Here is a 15403-nt window from a genome sequence, read left to right as displayed (position 1 = left end):
AAATATAATAAAATGTACAAAATAGCATTACATAAAAATATTTCTTAACAATTTCCAATTAAATATTCAAGAAATATTATCAACATTTAATAACAATAAATACTAATAAAAATATATCAGATATAGAAAAAAATAATATTCCAATGCCTGTTTGTTAATAAACCTGAATAAATTTCAAAAAAAGTATTTTAATTTAGGGTTGGACTTTTATAAGGAAACTTTTAAACATTTTGATTATTATTGTGCCTTAAATACCAGTTTTTCTAAAGGCCTTATAATTAAATATTTATGGATTTAAAGGTTATGGAAAAAATGCACATATTTTTAAAATTATAATTGCGCGGATTGTAATAACAGTAGTAAACATTTTTCAGCTATTTGTAGTTTAGGAGCTACATTGAAAATGTGAGAAAAAGGTTGAAAAGTTTTAAGTAAGGTGGAACATTTTACCATGTAGCTCCTATACTAAACTTGGCGCAGGAATAGTTCTTACATATCCAAAAACTAGAGCTTATGACAATAAATTTTTTACTCCAATTCACAAATAGCTATACACTAAAAGTGACGTTTAAAAATTGAATGTATGGTAACCAACAGTTTTTAGACTTAACCCATTAGTGCCGAGCGCCACTTTTATGGACCGATCGAGCTGAAAATTTCAGGGAAGCTTTAATATGTCAAAAAACGGAATTCCAATTTTTTTTTTGCTCTAGTGGTGTGCACAGGAAAGTTGCAATAAAACCCAGTTCAGCATGGTTATAAAAGCCCAACGGGCGTAGGGACCCATTTTTGGGCAGTTTCTAATGGCATTAAAACCCGTTTTTTTCTAAATACCCATTTTTTTGGCCCAAAAAATTTAAAATGTAATTTTTGAACGCCCCAAGTGAGATGAACAGTAGCTAATACTACATACGATCCATAATTGAAAACTACATAACCTCATGTAATCTACAGAGCTACAAATAATATATGAAACGATTTATATCACATTTGGTGTTTTGGCTATAGGTGCCACCCTTTTCGGTTAAAAAAAAGCCCGTTTCTTGAAGTTTTGAAACTTCACACACACACAAACTACAAGAAAGAACATATAAATATTGGGTGATACATATCAGAAAAAGAGCATAAAAATATTGGGTGACACATATAGAGATAACTAGGGTATATTTATTAGGGTGGCTCAAACCCTTACCAATGACGTAAACTGTTATTTTTATTAAAAGAGAGTAAGGTACATTAGGATTAAAATGATAAAAATGCATTAGATGCATAGAGACATAAAAATTAAACAAACAAAGGGTCATTGGGGCTAATAAATTGTTATTTTAAATAATACAATAATGAGTAGTGTAGTAGAGACAATCTAATGGGTTAAAGGGACTGTGAACGAGAATTTTTCTCATCTTAATATCAAATCTTAACATTATCTCATTCATAATATCTCACAGATAGAGCAAAACGCGATTTTGTTTGCTTAAAAAACGGCTTTTTCCGACGATTTTTATAAGGTACGGGGAAAGGAAGAAATTTTCCGTATTCTATAAAATGTGCATTAAATTGCTTTTTTCTCTCATTATAGCTAAAATTAAACTTTTTCGCATAGTTCTTGACTTTTCCTAACGGTTAAGCTATCTGTAGATGTAAATTATTCATTAAAATATGAACCAGGCACAGAGAAATTGATGAAATAAGTCATGTTCTTTTTGGAAATTCAAATCAGCCATTAAAATTACATAACAAAATTGACACCACAATTCTACTGTGACACATATATTAACTCTTTTCTAGGTTCGGAATAGGTTAGTCTAGTATTTCCACTCTTCCCTTTTTTTCATTACTTCCCCTCCATTAATTTGAAGCAGACAAATACAATATAAACAGCTGACTGGAAAATTATATAAAATAAACAACACGTTTGTAATTGTTTCTGAAAGTTTTTCTATTTAAGCAAAATTAGTAATATAGTAGAACGTTCAACGTACGTCGTACATAGTTATCATATTAATTGTCCTGTGTTTTTTTTACGTTTTTGCCATTCCCGAGGTTATAATGGGCACACAGGATGGGAAGGAGTATATTTATTAAGGTGACCCTGAATTACTTTTATTTGGGCATTAAAATATATCATGTAGAGTACAATTTCTTGTATGTCCAACTGATTTTTATCTAGATGAATTTCAATTGAACTTGATTTTCATATTATTTTAATTTTACCGGCGCCGATAATGGATTAAGTGGTTATGTCTCTCGGCTGAAAAAGAATTAATAGTTAATGCATAAATTACATTCAATTATAGAAATTATAGAATGTACTAGCGGCTACGCCCCTAGAAGCCTCTAGGGGCACTGATAGCTAGGAGGGGGAAAAGTCGACTTCATCCCATTTTAAATTTTAGTTTCAAAAGAGTTTTAAAAATATTTTTGGGGGGAGGGGGGTAAAGACACCCTCTCCAAAAATAGTTTAAAATCTTCCCAAGACCTATAAGAAGCTTCACTGTAATGGAGAACAAAATCGGTTCAGCGGTTAGCATGATCCTTCGGGACAGACAAATAATGCTTACTACTTTATATAATAGGATAAGTAAGTTTTTTTGTCTGTAGTGAAGAATCTCGAAAAGCCCTCATCATGATTTTCCTTAACAGTGAATATTCTTATGTGTCCAGGGAAGGTTTATAACTATTTTGGAGGATGGTATCTCCAACCTCACAAGATAAATTGTCCATAGAAAAAAATTCTCCCTCTCATATTGTTTTTTAATTTAAACCAAAATTTACTAAGAGGGTAAGAGGGCCCTGGGGGGAGGGGTCGACTTCCCCATCCCACCTCAAGTACGTACCTGATATTTGTGGGGGAGTTTGGTTGATTTTCATTTAGTGTTTTTCTATCAGAAATTCTTTACAAAGTATTTAATTTTCAGACAAAATGCAGTTCAGAAATCACATCACTCGGATGTTGACTATTTCAGCTTCTTCCCTAGTTAAGCTTTAATTAAGGTATTAATATAATTTTGTTAATTGCTCTAAATTAATATCACTAAAAGATAAACATTCTACGAGTTCTTAATACATAGATTTTTTTGGTGGGGGGGATACCCTTCGAGTCCATACCTTCCCCTATTTAAGAATCTTCTTAGGTGAGGGCGTTCTCCCCTCCCCTCACCATCCCTCACTCACGCGATTAATTTAGGAAATATTTACTTAAAAATACGTCTCTTTAAAATTAAGATAAATTAAACGGCTATATAAGGGAGAGGGGGAAGTTCTGACACTTTTGCGTAAACAGTGATTATATGCTTTGTCTTTGGAGTGAGAGGATAGGTTATTCAACAAAAAAGTTTCCTTTTGGGATGTAGTTTTCCTATTTTTAAAAAATAATTTGGATTCGGCCTCCAGGTTCCGGTACTCCAGGCCTCCAGGTGGATTCTGGACAGGTAAATAAAAAAAATTCATTTAGAACAAAACTTATTTAACAAAAGTTGCTACTTTATGGATGGTATGAACTAATTTGAAGAAATTTTTGAAATCGGGCTTCAGGTTCAGGTACTGCAGGCCTCCAGGTGGATCCTGGACAGGTAAAAATTGAAAATTTTTACTTTAAAAGTTAGAACAAAACTTATTTAACAAAAGTGACTTCTTTGTTTTGTTCTAACTTTAAAAATAAAAATTTTCAATTTTTACCTGTCTAGGATCCACCTGGAAGCCTGCAGTACCTGAACCTGAAGCCCGATTTCAAAATTTTCTTCAAATTAGTTCATACCATCCATAAAGTAGCAACTTTTGTTAAATAAGTTTTGTTCTAAATGAATGTTCTGAACCTGGAGCCCGATTTCAAAATTTTCTTCAAATTAGTTAAAACCATCTTTAAAGAAGCCACTTTTGTTAAATAAGTTTTGTTCTAACTTTTAAAGTAAAAATTTTCAATTTTTACCTGTCCAGGATCCACCTGGAGGCCTGCAGTACCTGAACCTTTAGCCCGATTTCAAAATTTTCTTCAAATTAGTTCATACCATCCATAAAGTAGCAGCTTTTGTTGAATAAGTTTTGTTCTATCTTGAAATTTTTTTTTACCTGTCCAGAATCCACCTGGAGGCCAAATCCAAAATTTTTAAAAAAATAGGAAAACTACATCCCAAAAGGAAACTTTTTTGTTAAATAACCTATCCTCTCACTCCAAAGACAAAGCCTATAATCACTGTTTACGCAAAAGTGTCAGAACCCCCCCCCCCCCCCCACCCCCCTTAGTCATCGAAATCTTAAGCTACAGACAAAAAAAACTTAACTTTATATAGAAGGAGATTTAGACCTCTGAAATAATGGAATACAATAATATACGTGGATATTATAACAGAGAAAAAAATTGTCTTCAATTTAGGCTGCCATTTCCTTTGTTATTTATAAGTTGGTTCGTTTATCTAGTAGGAAGGGAGGGTGGGTGGTTATTTTAGCCCGCTATATGTTTCACTTTATTAGAGAACATGAAAACCTGGTGTAAGATAAAGCGTATAATTTAGTAATTTATCACAGCTTTCAGCGTATATAAAAATGCACAAATATTAGATTAAAACTAGATTTGTTATACCCGAGATGCCAAAGGCACGAACTGACAAAACTGGATATAATACGATACGATACATGATTTTTCAGTATGGCTTAGAACCAGCATTAATCCAGCGGATATTGATCCGTTTCAAAGCCATACTGGAATAAATCCATTATTATTAGGTGCGACCAGACTGGCCCTTTTGCCTGCGAGTGTCCTAGCGGTGGTGACCGGGGGATTACCGTCGTGGAAAAGGGAAGGGGGGGTGCAGGTGGTGGAGGTTCTAGCTCCAGTGTTTGCTACAGATGTGATGGCGTAGGTAGGAGTTTTATTGCGAAGCTTTGGGATCTAAAGGGATAAGGCAATAGTTGATAAATTGATGTACAGTCCCAATGATAATACACCATTTATAGATTAGAATTGGTGGTTAAAACGTTTGAACACTCAACTAAGAAAACCAACCAATCCAAATTTACTAAAGTCCCTAAAGTTGTCAAGTCAATGAATAAGAAAATATTATTATAAAACTTTTGTGACTAGTGTAATAAACATCCCGTTGTCCCCTCTTTCTCTGAGCAAAACTATTCTTTAATTAACTTTGTTAGTTAGTACGCTGGTACTACAGATGAAATGGCGTAGGTAGGAACTTTTCAGTTTGGCTTCGAAACCGATTAACATTCGCTGGATTAAAACCGGCTCTTAGACATACTAAATAATCGTATTAGACATTTTTCCACGAACATTAAAATAAAATTAATTTTAGTTTTGTTAGTCCTGACCTTCAGTCCCTCAGGCTACCAAAACTGGTTCTTTAAAATTTGGATTTCAAGTCGCGAAAAGCTGTCTATAATTCGATTCGATTAATAATTAAGATGCTCTTTAATTCAATTTTGTTTTTACGTTGATACTTAACACTATGGGGAAAATGTAATTTTATTTGCTGCTTTTCAAGATTAACTATTGATTTTTTTTGTGTTGATTCCCTATGTCAATCAGCAAGAATGCTAGATACGGTACGGGTAAAAGAAAGTCGAGATGTATTTTTTTTACAAAGATTCTCTTTACTAATGAGCATCCAGTTTAGAATTTTGCTTTGTCCGTCGGTCTGTCTTGTCATTTATGCTACAAACGACATGGACATATTTATTTTTATTAGCGAAACTACTCTAAAATTTAAAATGTCAATCTGCCTGTTATAATGTTATGATGAAACTACAATAGATAGACTGCTGAAACTTCTTGTTAATTAAGTATAAAACTACCAACGCTGTTAGGCAGGGTTTTAGCTTTTTTAGCAGAAGGCTCGGAGGTGGTGACAGTTGTGTCGGCGGGTCCAAGAGGGGGTATTTTTTCAGGAGGGTATATTTCTCACAAGATATTTTTTATCCACCCCCCAATCCCCCCCCCCCCATACCTCGCTTTTCTCTTTATTTTATCAATTTTACTAGTGTTTTACTCCCCAGAAGGGAGAAAAACTGTTTTTAATAGGTACTCTATTTTACATTTTTTCCAACACTTTTTTTTTATCCCCCTCTCCTCCTTTAGCAGAGATGGGGTCTTAAAAGATAATGCCACGTATTTTCGACATTTTTTACACTATGAATAACAAGCGCGGCATTCGCGAAATCTAAACAGAGTATACAACTATTTATTTAATTATTTCGCTTTTGTTGTTAAGGCCTTCATAGAAGAAAAAAAAATTATCTTCAATACATTTTTGATGCATATTGATTAATGCATCTTTTTAGAGCTGTGTTAGACATTATAAAAATGGCTAAAAATTTATTTTAAAATTTTGAATTCTTAAGTTGTATACTCTGTTGAAATTCAATCGTCTTTGTTCAATCAATCAATGTCTAAAAAACGCCGAAAAAACGCGGCATTCATCTTTTTAAAACCCATCTCAGGGGATCCCATGTAGAATATACACCCCTGTTTACACTAGTACCCAAAGTTTCCCAATTAAGTTTTCTTATTGCAAAGAAAAACTTTATAACAAATTTTGATTGGTTGATATATGAGCTAATAGTGATTGAACTTTTAACTAATAATTCTTATTTGCAGATGGGTTGATTTTATTACTAATGATTGTGTAAAAATTTAGGTTGGGCATATAGTGAAAATTGGATTCCTGTGCCCGCTGTGCGCCCCCCCCCCTCCCCCTCCTTTAGATGGCTCAAATTTGCAGAATATACACCCCTGTTAATAGCTCTTATTTATGAAAGGAGTAATTTTGTTTATAATGATTGTGTAAATATTTAGGTTGGGCACATAGTGAAGGATTGTCCTGACGCTGGAACTAAGACATGCTACAAGTGTGGCCGTGCTGGTCATATTAGAATAGAGTGCAGAGAAAAACAGGTACCGCTGAACCGATATTGTTCTCCTATACAGTGTAGCTTTTCTTAAGTCGTGGGAAGGGTTTTTAACTATTATATCCCAGGGAGGAAGGGGACATTGGGCTGGATATTTCACTAGTCTCTAAAGTTTTCTTATTCGTTGAGTTAGCAACTTTGGGGACTAAAGTGAATTTTTATTGGTCGGTTCATTAAGTTGAGTGTTCTAATGTTTCAACCACTAAGTTTAGTCTACCGAAGGGATAATTTTATGTATCATCATTGGGATAAACAGGTAATACATAGGGAGTGAGGGTGGGGACTACGGGCTGGTTATTCCACTAGCCCTCAATTTTTTTTCTCGCTAAGATACCCTCATAAGACAATGGCCGATTAATTGATGTACAATATGTACATCCCCAATAATGATAGAAACAAAATTAAATTACCTCTTCTCTAAATTACCATTAGTGGTTTAACTTGAAATGTTTGGACACTCAACTTAATGAACAAACCCATCAAGTTTTAATATAAGTCCCCAAAGTTGTTTAAGCCAAAGAATAAGACTACGTTATTATAATAATTTGGGGACTAGTTTAATAAACAGCTCAATGTCTCCTCCCTCCCTTGGTTCTGCCGGTCTGTCTGTCTTGTCACAAATTTATTTTTGTTAACAGTTCAATTATTTTTCAGAGCAGTTGGAGTCAAAGTATCAAAACCAGTTCAACAACACTATGAGAGGGGGAACGGGTAACCCCCCCCCCCCCCCCCAAATTTGATATCTACCGCACTTGATGCGTAATCGGTTTGTGTTGTCCTACGCCCCCCTGGCACAGTTTAAAGAAAATTCATTGGTTCAGGTAAGGGGACAAAATTTATGTGGGTAGGAGGGGGGGGGGGGCGGGGGGGGGAGGGAGGAACCTTGAAGATACGGCTGAAATTTTCAGTATAAGTGTTCTAGGACAAATGCGCATCCAACCTACTTTGTTACTTTCTGTCTGTCTGTCGGCCATGTTTAAAAAGACACAAACCCTATGTTTTAAGGAATCGTGATTTTCTTTGGTATATTCTCATTCTATTTCTAAACTGAACATCTGCTCTTTAACTAACTCTGTCCATTTAATGACTTTTTATGTGCCTCGCTATTTGAAGATGTTGTCATCCTTTATGTAAATACCAACTAATTTAAGTAAAGTCTTTCACTTTTTATAGCCATTTAAAAGTTTTTAATGCTTTTTCGTCAGTTGTATGTCTCCATTGGAATATATAAACGATGATTTCAATAAAATTTTTCGTTCCGTGCTTTTTTCTTTAAATTAGGAATGTTAATTGTCCTCTCGGTTTCAAACTTTGCATGCCGATTTTTATCAAACACATACAAAATGTTCTTTATTAATTATTTTTTTATTTTTCAGGTGTTAAGAAGATACCTAGCTTTCATTGAGAAATGAAAAAAAAATAATTGTAACTACCTTTTATCTTGTATCAGTTGAATTTAAAATATAAAATATTCAGAATAAATTTACTTGTCTTAAAGATATTTACTTTTTACAATACAAAATTACTCTATGATTAGAAATTTCCGTCTGTCATCTGTGTATAAAAATTATCATGTTTGAAATGAAAGAACAAATTTTCTAGTACTGATTATAGAGCTGCTATGCTATATAAGTCTAACCCTATTGTTACGGGAATCATGCCTAAATTAAAAAAACCGGTCTAGCAGTTACGGACGGACTCAATTATAGAAAAGAATCGCATTAAAATTAAATATGATTTGGAAAGTGATGCAACCCTTGTGACCATTATCAGAAGATCCATATATATACAAGGGGGGGGGGGGTTTTAATGCAACCATCTCGTAATCAGTGAGCAAATGGCACTTAGAATTCGAATTTCGATCTAAACTTTTGCATGAGTAATCCTTGGTAGGTCTATTTTCCCTAAATCGAACAAAAAGTTGAAAAAGTAACGGCTAACGGCTGGCGGCTCAGCAGTTTTGCGATTTTTTGGATATCTATAGTACAAATTATTCACGAAAACTATTTCCACCTTATTCTTGTTGCCACTCTAAAACGCTATCAAACGGTTCTAGACGGTAGTTGTTGGTACTAGAAGTTTCAATAATGGATTTTGCTATTATTTAACATGAATTAAACCAAAAATATGTTTTAAATAGTTGATTCCTACGTAATTGATGATGAATTTACCCTGAAAATAGGCTAAAAACGGCTGAACGGCTGAGCCGCCAGCCGTTACTTTTCCAACTTTTTGTTCGACTTAGGGAAAATAGACCTACCAAGGATTACTCATGCAAAAGTTTAGATCGAAATTCGAATTCTAAGTGCCATTTGCTCACTGATTACGAGATGGTTGCATTAAAAAACCCCCCCTTTTTAATTACATTGAAATTTACCCTTTTAAGCCTTTTGAAGATATGTGTCAGTTAATAAGTATTCGATTTCACTATTAGAGAAAATGCTCTATAATTTAGCATTCGGGACCCTTGCCGCACCTTTAACGGTCGAGGGTGGGGGGCGTTCAAATATTAAACATAAATTTCAGTGGCCGCAGCTGTACATTAAGAGCTGTCAGCCGCCACAGTCAGCAGTTGGCGGGAAATCTTTCAAAGATTTCTGGAGACCTGGAGGATCATGCCTGGAACCTGAAATTGACTTGAACACCTGTATTTCATATGAGGTTTGCTGGCATCCTCTGCCCGCCAGGATGGAGATATTAAAAAAATTTCAACTCTCAGTTATGTGTCATACCCATACTTAAAAAGTCATGCAGTTTAGGCTCTTTATCTTTCACACACAGAAAATGAGATCTAAAAAAAACGTTAAGGGTTAGATTTGTGTATCATCAGTCAAATCAGTATATAACACTTTTGGGGAATTGTGATATTCTCAGCTGATTTCGAAGTTACATCTGAAAATTTCAGTGAAGATTCGTAAGACAACCGCATCTAGTTAATACATTGTTTTTAAAAGAAAAGCTTTTCTACAACTAGGGTTAGGCATGTTAGAATCATCCTGTTGATTTCAATAATTCATGGTGATTCTTATAACAGTTAATTTGGCAAGACAGTTGGTCTAAAATGGAGCTGTGAGGAAAAAAGCTGAAAACCCGTTGCTGCCGCCAAAAACCTGTATATCCCGTTATTTCTCGCTAAATTAGACAAGTTTGAATAATTTAAAACAAACTTATTTTTTTCTAATAAAGTAGGCCTTTTATTTGCTCGAATTTAATATTAAAACAAGGATGACAACATCAATAAAAAAATTATGAAAAATCTAGAAATCGAACTATCACCCCAACCAATCAGAAAATCTCAATAACACTTTATAATAAGTATTCAATCCCTAAAAATTTCCGCCGTATACCTAAAATCATGCAAACTTTAAAATGTAGGAATCAATCTAACACCTTAATTAATTGACTAATCTTAATAAATGTTAACATATTTAATTCCTGAAAATTTTAGCCTTCTATCTTTCATAGCAGCCGAGAAAATCACTTTTCCCCCTTTTTGTCTCTAACAGAAATATGGACAGACATTTTAATTATAGAGTAGCTTCGCACTAAAAATATCCCATTTAAACTTTATTTGGGGGGAGGCGGATGTGCCACTTTTTAAACCAAAAGTAAAACGCATATGATCTTAGCCCATAGTTACGGCTCTAAAATTTGGCACATCAGTTGCTTTTGTATGGAACTGTGAAGGAACGGCGGCGGAACCGCCGTTTCCCACCGAATTTTTTTTTGGCTGTTCTCCCCATAATAGACAATTTTTAAATATCTGTGATACTTTTTTTTCATAAAAATTTCCCTTGTATTTTCACTTGACACTTTTAATTGCAATTTTTTTAATATTGACATGTTTGAAATATAATGTCAATGTGTAAATGTAAGAGAAATTTTTATGAGAAAAAAGTTTATCTTAGATGATCTAGAACTGTCTAATTTGGCAAAAAAGACAAAAAATATTTTTGCGGGAAACAGCGTTTTTCGGCGGAAGCGGCTGTTCCGCCGCCGTTTCTTCACAGTTCAATATTCTTCTCCACAAAAGCAACTGCTGTGCCGAATTTTAGAGCTGTAACTCTTTTATGGGTTAAGATCATGCGCGTTTTACTTTTGGTTACAAAAAGGGGCTCATCTCCTCCCCCCTTTACAAGTATCAGGTGAAAATTTAGGGTACTTTCTTATTTATAAATATTTTTTGACGGTTTACGGCGAGGGTGAAAAATTCGGCCTTTAAGAAAATTCCACGTAACAAATGTCCCTCTTTATGTGCAAATTTATTTAGACTTAAAAAATAATTATTTTATTAGGTTCTGACACTCACGAGTTATTGTTCGTTTGTCCTTCACACAAACACACACACATGCATTTGTTTGCATTGCCACTTACGGATTTCGTAATCCTTAATGTTCAATAGAATGTATAGATCAAGAAAATCTTTTCAAAAATAAGTACTTTATTAATAAAACCATTAAAAAAATTAAAAGGTATATAACAATAACTTCAATTGTCACTAAAAACTTAAAACTACAAACATAGCCAATAAATACAAAGGGGGGGGGGGGGGTGTAATGACATCTATTCTTAATCCGTGAGCAAAATGGTCTAAATATTGAGCTGGACCCTTCAAACTTGGTATATAAGCCTTGTTCTATAGGTATTACATCTAATTGGCAAAACAATCCAAAAATTTTTATTTTTAGGTTAGGTTAGGTAAGAAAAACCCTGCGGAAATGGGGTTTTTAGGCTTTTTTTTGGTCTATATTGATGTGAAAACTTACCTTAAATTGTGTTTTTTTATGGTTTTAACTTAAATACACTGTATCTATTCATAAGGACATTATTTAAGATGATTCAGCAAGTTGGACCGACCCCAGGGGGCTAGTTGGGTGGCCCACCGGGGTTAAGTGCATTTTTTCCAATATACATGTTGTGACACATCAAATTATAGGTTTTTTAGGTCAAGGAACTCAAATTCAGAGCTAAAATAAGCATTAGACTAATCTGAAGCTAGCCCCAGCGGGCTAAGTTGGTGGCCCACAGGGGGTTAAGTGCATTTTTTCCAATATATATCATGTTATATATCAAAATATAGGTTTTTTAGGTCAAGAAACTCAAATTCTGAGCGAAAATTAGCATTAGACTAACCTCAAGCTAACCCCCACGGACTAGGTTGGTTTTCTGCAGGGAATTAGACCATTTACCTAACCTAACCTAGAAACTTAGGTTAGGTAAAATGTACATAATCCCAGCGGAAAATCTACCTAGCCTGCGGGAGTTAGCTTCAGGTAAGTCTTATGCCAATTTTAGCTCTGAATTTGAGTTTCTTGACCTTAAAAACCTATATTTAGATATATAACAAGATATATATTAAAGATAATGCATTTAACCCCTGCAGTGCACCAACCTAGCCCGCTGGGGCTAGCTTCAGATTAGTCTTATGCTAATTCTAGCTCTGAATTTGAGTTACTGACCTAAAAAACTTATTATTTGATGTATCACAACATATGTATTGGAAAAAATGCACTTAACCCCTGCGGGCCACCCACCTAGCCCGCTGGGTTCGGTCCCCGACTTGCTGGATCATCCTAAATAAAGTCTTCATTAATAGACACAGTTTATTCAAGAAAAAAACCTGTAAAAATATAAGTAAGTTTCTAGGTTAGGTTAGGTAAATGCTCTTAAGCCCTGCAGAAAACCAACCTAGCCCAGGGGGGTTAGCTTCAGGTTAGTCTAATGCTAATTTTTGCTCAGAATTTGAGTTCCTTGACCTAAAAAACCTATATTTTGATATATAACAAGATATATATTGGAAAAAGTGCACTTAACCCCTGCGGGACACCAACTTAGCCCGCTGGGGCTAGCTTCAGATTAGTCTTATGCTTATTTTTGCTCTGAGTTTGAGTTCCTTGACCTAAAAAACCTATAATTTGATGTGTCACAACATGTATATTGGGAAAAATGCACTTAACCTCGGCGGGCCACCCACCTAGCCCCCTGGGGTTGGTCCCCAACTTGCTGAATCATCTTAAATAATGTCCTTATGAATAGACACAGTGTATTTAAGTTAAAACCCTAAGAAAACACAATTTAAGGTAAGTTTCCACATCAATATAGACAAAAAAAGCCTAAAAAACCCATTTCCGCAGGGTTTTTCTTACCTAACCTAACCTAAAAATAAAAATTTTTGGATTTTTTTGCCATTTAGATGTAATACCTATAGGACTAGGCTTACCAAGTTTGAAGGGTCTAGCTCAATATTTAGACCATTTTGCTCATGGTTTAAGAATAGATGTCATTACGCCCCCCCCCCCTTTTACAATATGTAAAGGAGTCTTTCCACGATATTTTCAGGTGAAATTTAAAAACAAAATTCATAGTAATTTAAAGACATTAGATCTTTCAACAATGTATTCAAAATTTTCAGATAAGAAATATCTGTTTCTGGACAATCAAATAAAAGGAAGGGTTAGGTGTGACATTTTTTAAACAAAAACTTAAAAACATGACGCTCTCGTCGAAAAACAGCCGTTTCCAATACATACAAAATCCCCACTTTTAAAATTTTGATAATGATAGAAGTGAAAAATAAGTTGAATTTTCGATTACCAAAAAAAGGATAAGATGAAAACCATTTCACATTGCATAAGTGTTTTATACAGCAAGAATGACATGAATTACAACATTAAAAAAATATAGCACAAATGGTCAAAGTTGAAATATTTACTAGAAAGTGGTTTAAAGTTACATAGTTATATAACAAGTTTTTTTTGTTAATGGTCTCAGTTAAATTTAACTAATTGACTGAAAAGTGTATGTCCTAGGCTTCAATAAGGTTTTGTGATCTCTGCAAAATATCATTGGATATAAATAGGTATGAAGAAAACAATTTCCCAATAGCATTTAAATGGCATTATCAAAAAGAGAAAAAATACTGATATTGAATTGAACTTTTTGTGAACCATTTGCTTAGGAACATATAACATTTCTTATTGCTTCTAGATTTTGAATAATCAGTTTCAGTTTGTAAAATGACATCACAGTCAACCCTCGTCTGAATAAAGAAATAGTATTACTTAGGTAGTTGAAGACAACACAAATGTCAAAGGGGTAGTTTCACAAAATGCATTTGGACTTAATTTAGTGAACCGCATATTTTATCCTGGTTAAATGGTTAAACTACATTTATATGGCATATATTTAAAAGAATTTCAATTTTCTACCACCTCGTTTTTAAAATTTCAAGACTTACAAATTGTCTTTTTAAATTGCATTTATCACAAAAAGACAATTTTCAAGTATTGATATTTTAAAACCTGGTAGAAAATTGAATTTATTTCAAACACGGAAAAAATATGCGGTTCACTAAATTAAGTTCAAATGCATTTCGTGAAACTACCCCTTTAGTCTGCTTTTAATTACTAGCGGCTACGCCCCTAGAAGCCTCTAGTGACAGTTTAAATGTTTTTTTTTGTTGCGTTCAAGTTTCTACCATATGTTGCATAAGAATCTCTTTATACGATACCTCGCAATGTTACATATGAGTCTCTATACTCAAAATAAAAATTTAGATTTATTATTATTTCTCTTGGAAGGGTGGTGGTACCCTCCCCCAAAATAGTTATAATCCTTACCAGGACCTATGAGAAGCTACCCCATTAATGAGAACCCGATCGGTTCAGCGGTTAGTGAGATCCTTCAGTACAAACAAATACACAGACATCCTTTTACTTTATTTTAAGGATTTAAGCCCCATATTTAATACAGAATTTTATTTTCACTAATAAATTGAATGTTTGTTGATAAAAGCAGAGGCGTTCAGAAAGAATACAACCCCCCCCCCCCCTTTCACAATGGTTAATATTCCGTATTTATTAGCTTTTTTGACTTTTAAGTTGGTAGATGGACACCTATCAGGGTGAATCCACACCACTTTCAGCTCAACAATCTGTAAAAATATTTACCTATTACGGAGGTTGTTAATGTTCAACTTAGATGTTATTCATATTTATAATTTTCTGAAAATTTAATATTGAGATTAAACATATTAGAGCAAATTAAATAAGCAAGAGTAAGGGGCACAACTTGACTTATAAACAGGTGAAACCAAATAATATACCTATCATATAATCTCATCATCCATGGAATCAAATTTAAAAAATAAAGTGAAAAATTACCTATATCATCCTTATATAAAGTAAATAATACAAAGAAGAACGATGTCTGTCTGTTTGTAGCGAAGGATCTCGCTAACCGCTGAACCGATCGGGTTCTCCTTTACAGGGTAGCTTCTCATAGGTCCCGGGAAGGTTTATAACTATCCCCCCCCAAATTTGTTTTTTTAATTTTTCTTTTAAATCTAAAATACGAAAAATTGGTTTGATTAAACCTCGATCTTGGGGCAAACTAAAGTAACAGGATGTCTTTTTGTCTGTGTGTTTGTACCAAAGGATCTCGCTAACCGCTGAACCGATCGGGTTCTCCTTAACAGGGTAGCTTCTCA

General features: G+C 34.0%; 2 long non-coding RNA genes across 2 annotated transcripts; one reads left to right on the top strand and one right to left on the bottom strand.

Annotated features, from left to right (window-relative positions):
• The first annotated feature begins 2896 nt into the window (after window positions 1-2896).
• LOC145331937 (uncharacterized) lies at window positions 2897-8412 on the top strand. The gene is made up of 5 exons (XR_013883961.1): window positions 2897-2994; window positions 4723-4859; window positions 6803-6901; window positions 7570-7736; window positions 8292-8412. It is a non-coding gene; the product is annotated as an uncharacterized LOC145331937 (long non-coding RNA).
• Window positions 8413-13539: 5127 nt separating this feature from the next.
• LOC145331936 (uncharacterized) lies at window positions 13540-14920 on the bottom strand. The gene is made up of 2 exons (XR_013883960.1): window positions 14865-14920; window positions 13540-13954 (listed from the first exon to the last, which is right to left on the bottom strand). It is a non-coding gene; the product is annotated as an uncharacterized LOC145331936 (long non-coding RNA).
• Window positions 14921-15403: the final 483 nt, after the last annotated feature.

The sequence above is a fragment of the Acartia tonsa genome, chromosome 11 (genome assembly GCF_053477335.1).
Source record: "Acartia tonsa isolate MP-2025a chromosome 11, ASM5347733v1, whole genome shotgun sequence".
In the NCBI taxonomy this organism is placed as follows: domain Eukaryota; kingdom Metazoa; phylum Arthropoda; class Copepoda; order Calanoida; family Acartiidae; genus Acartia; species Acartia tonsa.
The sequence above is the reverse complement of the archived record's forward strand: the minus strand, read 5'-3'. Positions and strand labels throughout refer to the sequence as shown.